Raw genomic sequence first — 12,989 nt, 5'->3', positions numbered from 1 at the left:
TCGATTTTAGATCTTCGTTCTCGTGGAAGAAAATGAGCCATCTTATCCGGTTTATGAATGCGTTGGTTTTACAAACCAACTCCTTAAGGAATCAATTATCCGCACCAACGCACGGTTGCAACGCCAGATGGTTGTACCTCCAACCGTGCTGTTCACTGCTGTGATTTTTGCTACTAAGGTATCGGTTAAACTTTTGATTAATCTACTACAAGATTATCCATCTTTCTATTTCACATAATACATACCGCTTCGTCAAGAAACTGCTACTTTAACCGACGCCAATAATGGAGTTGTTCGAGATTGATGCGTCCCTTAAGGATATTCCTATACCACCAAAGGATGCCTTCCTTAAGGAGTTGGTTTGTAAAACCAACGCATTCATAAACCGGATAAGATGGCTCATTTTCTTCCACGAGAACGAAGATCTAAAATCGAACCGGACAACTGCATCGTCCGAATACGGCCGGCTTTTTAAAACATTGGATACCCCGCCACCGAACCCAAGACTGAAGAAGTTTGAGGACGACTTGTGGGACATAGTTAGAAAGATTAAGTTCAGGAAGTCACCCAGGAGAAATGCCCACCTCAGATACCTAGATAAAATTACCAAGGACATTAATAGAACGGACGGAGTCCTGGTCCAGTCCGACAAGACCAGGAACACATACAAGATGCCCATTAAGCAGTACCTAGATTTACTCGGTAAAGAGATCAAGAAAAATTATAGAAAAACCAATTGGAGTACCCTGAGGAAGGTAAACTTGGAAATTAAGGATATAATATTTAAACACCGAATTCAAATGAGAACTCAGCCGCTTAGCCCCAAGCAACCTAGATTTATAGTGAAGGACCATAAACCTAACTTCCACACCAACCCAGCGCTAAGACTCATATGCCCTGCTAGATCTGATATCGGGATAATCAGTAAGTACATTTTAGATAAATATATCCCTAGTTTAGTAAACAAGCTGAAGCTCAGCCTCTGGGCCAACTCCTCGCAGGTAGTGAAGTGGTTCTCTTCCATCCCCAATAAGAACCGTACTAGGTTCATTCAGTTTGATATCGCCAGCTTCTACCCCTCGATTAACCCTAGTGTGCTAAATAAGGCCCTCTGGCATGCTCACAACAAGGCAGGCCTCACCAGAGAAGAGATAGATATCATTTTAGTTGCCAGGAAATCGTTTATTAAGTTTGATAATAAGCTGTGGATCCGTAAGGATACTCCCAATGAATTTGATGTGCCTATGGGTAGTTCGGATAGTGCGCAGATAGCCGATTTGGTCGGAATATATATTCTCTACGAATGTCCGATCAATTCCCGGAAATCGCGGGCGGCCTGTATCGTGACGATTGTCTGTTTTACCTGCAAAACACCACGAACAGAATAGTGCAGAAAACTAAGAGCAGGTTAGCTAGGTTTTTTAATAGAATGGGCATGAGTATAGTTTTTGATAACGAACTCACCAAGGCTAATTTCCTAGACGTTACACTTAACCTTAATAGCGACTCATACTGCCCTTACCATAAGCCTTCCACTAATTTGAAGTATGTCAGTGTCTTCTCAAATCATGCCAAAACCGTAACAGACAATTTGGTTAAAAACATCTCTCTAAGATTGTCTGGCCTGTCCGCCAGTGCCGATATTTTTAAGCAGAAAGCGGATTTTTATAACGCCGCACTATCCAAGGCCGGTTATAGGCAGAAGGTAATTTATATTGATCCGGCCCTTCCGATGCCATCATTCGGTCATCAGGATAGGGCCGTATATAATAACATTAACATTTTAAGTAAGGACGGGAGCGCGGCGGATACCGGGGTAGTCGCTCCCGCATTTAATTTAGCGAACAAGGATAATTATCGGTCCGGGAGGTCTTACACTAACCCAAGACCCCTTATTCATCCGAGAATCACCCACCCAAATGCGAGAGCTGGCGTCCCGACCCATCACACTGATAGGAATAAGCATATATGGTTTGTAATCCCCTTTGGTAAGCAGATTAGAACTAACCTCCCCCTCATGTTTAGACAAGCCATCGCCAATAACTTCCCCAGAAATTCCAAATATTACTCCACGGTTAACTCACATAAAGTTAGGATAGCTTTCTCCAACACTAAAAACCTCGCCCAGATAATCGCCTCCCATAATAATAGGCTACTTACTAAGACCCTATCACCTTTTTCCGGAGGCACAGCCTCTTCCGCTCCCGGTTTAATGCTCAGTAGGAATAATTATAGTAGTAATAATGATATGAGAGCCAGTACAGGGACACATAATCTCAGCTCCAGCCAGGGAGTACCCACTAGGGGTATAGTTATAAATAGGGGTGTTGTGGTTGATGGTAACAATGGGAGTAGGGTAGAGAGCCCCTTTAGCATCCCCAGCATCATTTCCTGCAATAGCAGTACCACGGGCAGTAGCAATGACAGCACTCTGATAGATAGTGGAGAATCAGGGGTTATTCCTATAGTTAATAGTGACGTAGTGGAAAATAGAGTAGTAAGCGGCTGCAGGTCTCGGAACGAATATAGTGACAGGAACGCAGTTCTAATTTCAGAAACCAATCCTAGCAGAGTAAGATTCACGTCGGCGAACTCCAAGATCAAAAACGCCGTCTACCAATGCAAGGTTTACACGGACTCAGATGCCTTCACTTATATAGGGGCATCATCCTCAAGATTGTCTTTGCGTGTCTCCAACCATTACGCAACTTTTCGGGACGTGAACAAGCGCCAGACCACGGGACTCAGTAAGCTAATATGGCGACTGAAGGATGCGAACTTAAGCTATAGGCTGGAATGGTCAATTTTGTCGGTGGCCCTCCCATTTGATAGGGGCAGAAGACAGTGCAACCTTTGTGTCTCCGAACTCTTCCATATTTTGTTTGCCAGAGGCCGGATGGTAAACGGGCTCTTACAGTCGGCTTTTCGATGCCCCCATTGGCGGCGTTACACTTATCTGGCCTTTAAATAGCGTTTATAAATAGACCGGCACCCATAGCCCTTGGTAACAAATTCTGAAATAGATTTTAAGATATCTACAATTAACCACTGCAAGGGAAATTACTCCTGTAAGACAAACGGGGCTTGTTTTTTCACAGCGGGGGGTTTCCTTGTCAAGGTAGGCTTAGATGAACACACACACACACACATAAAACATAAAATATATATATATAATTCTTTATTTTTTTTCTTTCTGCCACCCAACGGTTATCACGGCAGTAGCCACTGACAGCCGAACGATCAAACGCACACACGTACACAAAAAATGTTTTCTACCCCTACGCCAACACACACATATATAGAACAGTATACACACACACACGTCTCTAAGTAGATTTTTTCTCGCCCCTTATAAAACATCCAATATTCTTTAAATAGTCAGAACTTTATTCTCGGTCACAAAGAACATCTATACACCCTCACCCACATGTTTGACCGATGCCTGACCTGTTGAATTCTTCAGCCACCGGTTCTCAACATACACTGATAAACAGTTTCGCCATGGGCTCTTAGGAGCACAGTTCGATTTGTTTTTTGCCCTGCCTCTGTTCTGATTTTTTTTTCCAACGGATTTCCTTTTTTCTTCCTGAAGAGAAAGACACAATATGGTCCCATTATTCAATCGGATTTTGGTAATTGTGCCTTTCGAAACACGTGTAGAATGAAATAAAACGATTTCTGTTCAATCTGCGTTCAGCTCCATTTCTTCAATTCACCAATAATGTTTATAGATATGTATATATATATATATATATATATACATATCTACAGATGGGCTGAGGATAATAATATGCAGTTTAATGCTGAAAAATTCCAGGCCCTGCGCCACCAGCATCCAAAACTGAACATTAAATTTACAGGATACACCGGTCCACACGGAATTTCAATCCCAGAGCCTAAGTTTGTGAGGGACCTGGGTATCGACATGAGTGATGATACCTCTTTCCAAGTGCACATTACCAGGATGGCGACAAAGTGCAGACGACTGGCTCGGTGGATCCTAAGAACATTCAGAACCAGAGATATGGAAACCATGATGGTCCTCTGGCGGACATTCTTCCTCAGTTGCCTGGATTACTGCTCACAGCTATGGTCACCCACCAGTGTAAAATTAACAGCAGACCTTGAAGCAATCCAGAGAAGATTCACAAAGGAGATCGTCTCTTTGCAACAGCTCAGCTACTGGGAAAGGTTGAAACAGTTATGACTCTACTCCCTGGAGAGAAGACGGGAGAGGTATGCAGTAATATATTTCTGGAAGATCCTGGAAGGAATTGTGCCAAATTTTAGCATTGTAAGCTACACCAATGCTAGAACGGGACGACACTGCATAGTGCCAAAGATCCCAGCAATGCCTTCAGGACCAGCTTCAGCAACAGCCTGGGTTTCAAGGGCCCACAGCTTTTTAATATTCTCCCAAAGAGTCTGAGGAACTTGCACAAAGTAGATGTAACGATTTTTAAATCAAAACTGGACATCTTCCTGTCAATGGTTCCTTTGTATACTCTGATTCATGAAGAAATTTGATAATATATTATGTAATGATAGGAATGGGATTTGCCCACTCTATAGGAACAAGTCATGGAACACTATAGAAAGGACAAAAAAGAAAATAGGGAAGGCCAACTCTTGGTATGATAGCCATAAATACCAGAGTGTCATGTTCGTTGACACCACCCCTGGAGGTGAACTGGCGTAACGCTTTAGAAGGACCCTAGACAAACTTAAGCTAAGGATTAAGGTTGTTGAAAAGCCAGGCAACCCTATCAAATCTATAATTGGTAGAACCTATCCTTTTAGTAGAACCCCCTGTACAGATAAGTACTGTACTGTATGTAGATTTAGCCCACAAATAAACTGTAAAGCCAGAAATGCATATATGTGTATATATGTATATATACATATATACGACAGGCTTCTTTCAGTTTCCGTCTACCAAATCCACTCACAAGGCATTGGTCGGCCTGAGGCTATAGCAGAAGACATTTGCCCAAGATGCCACACAGTGGGACTGAACCCGGAACCATGTGGTTGGTAAGAAGGCTACTTACCACACAGCCACTCCTGCGCTGTATATATATATATATATATATATATATATATATATATATATATATATGTATATATGTTTATGTATATATGATTTTGTTTGAGTTTTGCACACCAAAGACCCTGCCACATAAACATGAAACCGGGCAGAAACCAACTGCCAAAAGGAAAAGGAAAGGACTATGCACCACCTGCCCCAAAACGGAGGTACGCAGATGTAGTGCGTGTTACAAACAATCAACATGTTATTGAAAGGGCAGCTGTTGAACAAGAATCTTTTTTGTGCATGGCACAAAAGATTGTACAGCACCTAACCTGGCTCCATCAGACTCAAACTCGCAGATGGGACTATCCACAATACACAAGACCGCCACAACAAATAGACCCAAGGTGGACACCACTGGCAACAACACACACATCACCTCAATGCTCCTACTGAACATCAGAGGACTGCTAACACTCAGTAACAGGACAAAAATCCCTTTGCATGCAATCAAACCTTATGCATAGCACTTATGGAAACACACCTGAAACCAGACATAGCAGATGCGGAAATACACATACCACAGTATGTTGTATTACGGACTGACAGAAAAGAAAGGAGTCATGGAGGAGTTGCTATGTACATCCGTGAGGACCTCACACCCCAGGTCCTTTTGGCATACTCAAATTTGGTGTGTGACACACTAATTGTACATATAAGGCAACTTGGTGTAGTTGTGTGTGCTACATATCGCCCTCCAGATGCTCCAGAAAAAGGGTGGTGAGAGGAGAGAAGAGAGAGAAAAGAAAATGTTTTGGAAAGAAGTGGGGGGGGGGGGGGACAGATCAATAAGTTGTAGAAAGATGCCCATCTAAAACTGGTTCTCAATTGGGTCCAAATGACGTTCAGGGGTTCAGGGGATATTTTGCTCTTAAAATGTTTGTGCATTAAGTCGGTTATACTTCTACAAGATACAAAATATTTTTATTTTTTTTATACAATTCCTAATAATATTTGATAATAAAAATATAATAGGATTTTTTTAAACACTGTATGGCTAAGGGTTTCCACCTGAGCAAAACAGGAATCAAAAAGGTCCATAGGTAAAAGATCACTGAAATTTACTGATCCAAAATGGGATCCATTAAAAAGATGAGAAAGTAAATTTTTAACTCCAATTTGTCACTTTATCTTATTTATTTATTTATTTAACAGAGTACACAGTATTGTAATGAAAAGATTTTGTCTAGGTGCAGAGATGAAATAATTTGGTATAACCCTTAGTATATTACAGATATTCATTTTACTAGCTTTGTTCCTCATAAAAATGAAAAGCAGAGTTGATTCTAGTATAGAATGTTTTTAACCCAGAACCGTGGAGCCTCTGAGGTAGCAGTGAACAAAGCAGGTTTACATCAGGTCTTCTGCTATCAACATCAAATCCCAGAAATCTATGCAGAACACTTCAGAAAAGAAACATTTGGACAAACTATTCTACCTTGTAAGTTTAAAAAAAAAAAAGGAAAAAAAAGAGATGAAAATAAAAGGTTATCTGTTGAAAGATGCAAAGATTAGATAGAGAAAAAACATTTGGGGGGAAAAAAAAAAAAGGAAATTGCATTACTCAATGGTATACATATGGTTATCAGAAAGGACACATTGTAGTCATTAAATCTCAAAAAGCAAAGCAAAATATAAAAAAAAAAAGAGAGAACATTTATGTATGTATGTATGTATCATACAGAATGTAATTAGAACGCATTTTTTTACACTTGGTTGATTATGCTAATGTGAAGAATATTTCTTTTAGTATTAAAACATCTCTAAAATCAACTCTACAAGAAACAACACACACACACACACACACATCCTTTGCAAAGTCTCAAATTTCTTGTAATAAATTCCTCTTTGAAAATCATCAAATTAAATAAGAGAAAATATATTTGGAGACATTACTTAATTGGATATCTTGGGATATCAAAAAAATCTGTGTCTGTGTTAGCATGTGTATGGTATATATATATATATATATATATATATATATATATATATATATATATATATATCTCACCATCCTCATTTAATGTTGGCCTTCCATACTGGCATGGATGGGACATCATCATTATCATTTAAAGTCCGCCTTATCTGTCAGGCATGCAGTGACTGACAACAGAATGTTATAGTTGAGTCTTACTGTGTGTCCAGATAATATATGCCTAGCTTTCCAATAAAAGTGTAATGGCCCGTTGCCATTTGTGTGGTGTAAACATTTCATTGGTTAATTTTCAATTCAATCAACCAATGAGTGATAGTTTTAGTTTGGCCTGTAGCTGTCTTCAATCAAGAATTTTGTGTTCGTCTTTTTCATCTTCTTTAGCAATAGTGTGAGGGGAAGCAGTGGCGTGGAGAATGTGACCAATATCAGAGAAAAGGAGGGCAGAGTTGTGTAAGCAACAAATATGGAATGGCAGTAGGATAGTAATGTTAATACAATTGTCATTCAGAGATAGACACGTGCACACATTCAATCTCTGTCCCACTCGTGTCTCTTGCTCTCCTTCTTACTGTCTGTCTCTCTCTGTAACACACACATACACACACTCACAAATCTATAGACAAGTATTTGACAACATTTAAGCCAAAATTATCTGAAAATAACTGAGTATTGCTTTTTTCCGTTTATGAACAGACGATAAGGAAGTTGTCGTCTACTAAATACTCAGAGTCAAATCACTTTCCACAAAGATGACGTTTCAAGTCAACATCGAAGGTGAAGTATCTTATTAATTTCATTTTTTATTATTTACAAATTTATAATCAGTCATTTATCTATCTCAAAGTTAGAAAGACAGATTTCTAAAGGGGAAATTGCTATCACTTAGTATCTTATCCTTTTTGGTGTTGTAACTTTCCACCATGTTCTGTTCACAAAACCATCCAAAGCTTAAACTGAAGGTGAAGTCCCTTACTGAATTTATTAAAAGATATTCAACAATTCCATTAATTTATTAATTCAACCCTTTAATAAAGTCATGGGCGATGGTAACTGTATATTTAGAGCTTGTCACTCTAGCTAAAGAACAACAGAAGTTACAGAACTCTTGGGAAGTGTCTGTACGATACATATGCAATAATTGGAAGTATTTTCATTCTTCTATTCTGAATAGTACACTGGAGGAATACCAAGCATACACAAGTAGGGATAGAACATAATGAATAAGCTGCCATTAGTGAATTGTACAATGTTGCAATTCAGGTTCATCACAAAAAGACAATGGAATTATTCTTCCTCTGTTCACCGTTTGTTGTCGAACATTTACAGAAAGGAAGATAGCGGTGAAATTAACAACGGCCACTATGATGCTCTCTTTCACATAAACAATATTGAGCATGAAAGAAATGTAGAAGGAAATAAAATACCACAAGACAATAAAAAAGACAAAAGAATGAGAATTCAAACACTTAATATGAAAATTGTAGAAGATAGTAAAAACTATCAGAAAGTTAGGTTGCAAAAAATGAGAGAATATGAGAGGAGGACAAGAGAATAAGAAGGTGATAAAGATAGGGAAATAAGATTGTAAAGAAAGAAAGAAAATTATAGGAATAAAAAAGTACAAGAAAATAAAAAAAGATAAGAAATACAATTGTAAAAAAGGAGAGAAAAAGGTAGAATAAACAGAAAACAAGAGAGTCAAGGTGACCGAAAAATACAACTAAAATGGAGAAAGCTTTCCAGAGAAAATCAGCAGAAGTATAGATGGTTTTAATGGCAAGGTGTAGTATTTAATTATGATCCTAATCATAATTATGCATCTGAAAAAAATCGTCTTTCTGGGCTCTATGTGCAAAATATGTGAAGATTATGGTGCTAGGAAGTGGGACAAGGAATCATTTGGTATGTGTTGTGCTAAAGGTGAAGTCCATTTACCAATAATTAAGCCTCCAGAACTTATAAAACATCTTTTGGGTACCACTTCAGAATACGAATGTGTGTGTGTGTGTGCACGCGCATGTGCGTGCATTTCTCCACTTTCTACGTTTTAAATGCCAGATATCACAATTCTGAAAATAAAAGGTTTTTCAAAATTGCAACTGCTTATCACTTTTTTGTCCTGCTTAATTTTAAAGCTATTAATTATTTTGGAATGAAGAACACAAACATAAGTGCTGAGCCAGTGACTAAACTTGTACTATTTGGCATGTTCGTGGATAACAGACCGTTCAGCTCCGTAAAACCTTACATGTTCCTGAGAAACAGACTGAGTCATACTGACTCCAGATTTCAGCAAGATATACAATATTGTATGTTTTCTGTTGATAAAGCCAATAAGTGAGGTATTGAATCTGGGATGCCATTATGAAGACCACCAAAAACAACCACATGACTATAAGCGAGTTTAAACAGTGGCTTGATGACAATGACAGGCAACTAGAGGGCAGTTTGAATATGATGATGGCCAATATCCATGGTTCCAAGCAATTTTGGTCGAGAAAATGTTCAGACTTTATGGCTTTGGACGAAAAATATGGCCCAGTTCTCTTGTTCCTAACTTTGTCTTGTGCAGAGTACTTTTGACCGGATCTGCGTGAATTTTTGCAAAAGTTGAATGCGGATATACCAAATGTTGCTACAAAGCACACTAATGAGCTGTGTGTTGATGATGAACTGGCTGTTAGTGAGCATTTCCACCATCGATTTGTCACTTTTATGAGAGAAGACATTAGACAAAAAACACAGTCCTTTTGGTCTGGTTGAGCACTTTTTTTGGAGATTGGAATACCAGATGAGAGGTGCACCACACGTTCATATGAAATTGTGGATTAAAGATAGCTCAGTTATGGACAGAGACAATAAGAGTATAATTCAGACTTTTATACAGTCCATGATCACTGGTTGTATTACATCAAATGTGGAAAGTCCAGTTTTGTCAGACTTGGTGTCGCGTTTTCAACGACATGTCTGTAGTGGATCCTGCAGAAAGCAGATTTATTCAAACAGTTGATTTTACACCCATGCAGATTTGGATTTCCATGTCCCAAGAGCATAAAGTCTCAGCACAAAGGCAGAACTGTCAAGAAACTTTACAAACTTGACAGATGACAAGGGGAAGTGTCCATTAATGACTATAACCCTCTTGTTCTGTATGTCTGGAAGGCGAATGTCAATATACAGTACATTGAAGAAGATAACATGATTCTAAACCAATATGTTACTAGTTATCGGACAAGGCATTTGGGCTGAGATTGATAAATCCAAGTCTATTTATTCAAAGTATAAGAGTGTCGGACATCAGTTGATGGGCAAGCACGAAACAGGCGCCTATGAAGTCACTGACAAACTGCTTGGCCACCATTTCTATGGGTGTTCTGAAAGCATTATTTGGATTGGAGCGGACTTGCCCAGTTACTAATCGCATAGGTTCCGATCTCAGCATGAACTGGACCAACTGGAGCCAGAGTCCACTGATCTTTATTATGAGAACATGGTGGAAAACTGGCATCCAAACAGATCCAATTCGATGGAGCCCATGAGTTTGTCTGAGACTGCAAGTAAATATGAATGTGTGCCTCCAAACAAAGCCAGAAATGCTAATGAAGAAATGCGGTTGAGAAATAATCTTGGCCATTCTGTCAAAGAGCGAATTGTAAAGTCATCAAACATTAGACTGACTGCAGATACTTCGGAGCATTATTACCACAATCTGCTCCTGCTCTTCAAACGTTGGTGTGATGAGGAAAAAGACTTGCTCGGAGGTTGCAAGACTTATCAGGAGTTCTTTGATCAGTGTGCCAAGGATTTATCTCTGAAATGGTCAGGTTCCAGAATGTGTGCAAATGTATGTAGGATGTGCTGGAACATGGTAAAAATATTCAGAGTGATCTTAATGATGACTATTTATCATTTGCTGCTGAAAATGTTAAACAAATATTCATCTTTGAGGAGAATACACTGCTCAAGTGCAATAGAAAACACGAGACCAATTGCCCCAAATTACACAATAATTAGTGTGATTGCATTGACCAACAGCTGTGGCACTTTCACGAATATGACCAACCTCAAGTCTGATCTGACATTGCATCCTATTAGTGGTCAGCAACAGCTTAAGCGCTTGCTCAAAAATGAGGCTTCGATTATCAAGAGGTGCAGTTTGTGTGGCATTGACACCAAGCACACTGGTACAACGAGCCATGTGTTCTCAAATACTATGCGTTACCTGGTTATTTATTTGAACAGATTCAAATATATAGACAATCAGATGGTCAGGATTGATTCGGAATTGATGAATTATCCTCAGTGTGGCACACGTTGGCTAGTGTGGATTCCAGCCACTACCCAAGCATCATTTGCAACCAGAACAGATGGCATTGACAATGCCATCTTTTCCAAGCAGTATCTAGCTTCCCTGTCTAAACTGCTTAACAACTACCTGCTGTTCTTGGAAAAATTAAATGAAATTGAATTGAATTGAAATGAAATTAATTTTCATGGCCGATATAAAGCAACAAGCATTATTTGATGAATCACTTGCTTGGCGATCAGACAGGAAATGTGACAGATGTGGTGAGCTATAACTTTTTATCTCTATATAGTGCTTTATTTGAATAGCTTGAGTGCATTTCTGAATTTATTAGAATATGAATCTGGTCCTGCCATTGAGGAATATTATCTCAGTGGTGAATGACTGCCAATTTTTGACTTCTGGGAGGTTGTAGGTCGGATTTGCAGCTTGTATGGCGATTTTCGGTATAATATTGGAACGTCATGTCACTCGACTAGATTCTTGTTACCATTTTATCTCTCCATATGATAATAAACAAATAGGACACTTATTATCGATTTTATCGTACATTTTTTAATATTGTGACAGTCACACCATTTCCATTGGTCAGCGTTCAGGTGTCAGTTTATTAGAGGTTGCCACACCTTTAAGAGAAATACATCATCATCGTTTAACATCTGCTTTTCATGCTGGCAATGGCTGGACGGTCTGGCTGACCAGGCTCCAATCTGATCAAGTAATATTTCTACAGCTGGATGCCCTTCCTAATGCCAACCACTCCAAGAGTGTAGTGGGTGCCTTTTATGTGCCACCAGCACTGGGGCTAGTCAGGCAGCATTGGCAACAACCACGCTTGGATGGTGCTTTTTACATGCCACTGGCATGGGAGCCAGCCAGGCAGCACTGGCAATGATCATGCTCGAGTGGTGCTTTTTACGTGCTACCATCAAAGGACCAGTCAGGTGGCACTGGCATCAACCACGCTCGAATGGTACTTTTTATGTGCCACTGGCACAAGTGCCAATCAGGCAGTACTGTCATCAGCCATGACAACAGGTCTTTGCAAGCACAGTTTATTGTCCAATGATTGAAGGGTACTCTTAAATGGGATGGTTATGCTGCACTGGCATAGGCCATAGTTATGGTCTCACTTGGCTTGCCAGGCCTCAAGCACAGCATATCTCCAAAATTCTTGGTCACTTGTCATTGCTTCGGTCGGATCTAACAGTCAAAGGTCATACTTCAACACCTCATCCCAGGTCTTCCTGAGTCTGCCTTTTCCACAAGTTCCTTCAACTGTTAGGGTGTGATACTTTTCATACAGCTGTCCTCATCCATATGCAACGCATGATTATACCAGTGCAGTCGTTTCTCTTGCACACCATATCTGATGCTTCTTGTGTCCAACTTTTCTCTCAGGGTGCTTACATGTTTGCACACTAACATTACACATCCAGCAGAGCATACTAGCTTCATTGCTTGCAAGTCCTCAGCAGTCATGGTCCATGTTTTACTGCTATGTAGTATGGCTGTTTGCACACATGCATCATACAGCATACCTTTTACTCTGACCGAGAAGCCCTTTGTCACCAGCAGAGGTAGGAGCTCTCTGAACTTTGCCCAGGCTATTCTTATTCTAGCAGCTACACTCTCAGAGCAACCACCCCCACTAC

General features: G+C 39.7%; 1 protein-coding gene across 7 annotated transcripts in view; it reads right to left on the bottom strand.

Moving 5' to 3' along the window:
* LOC115223141 (DENN domain-containing protein 1B) overlaps positions 1-12,989 on the bottom strand; it is a 222,531-nt gene that overhangs the window by 100,055 nt on the left and 109,487 nt on the right. The gene's annotated exons all lie outside the window — the stretch shown is intronic.

The sequence above is a fragment of the Octopus sinensis genome, linkage group LG22, assembly GCF_006345805.1.
Source record: "Octopus sinensis linkage group LG22, ASM634580v1, whole genome shotgun sequence".
Taxonomy (NCBI): domain Eukaryota; kingdom Metazoa; phylum Mollusca; class Cephalopoda; order Octopoda; family Octopodidae; genus Octopus; species Octopus sinensis.
Note: the sequence above shows the minus strand (reverse complement) of the source record. Positions and strands in the feature narration are given on the sequence as shown.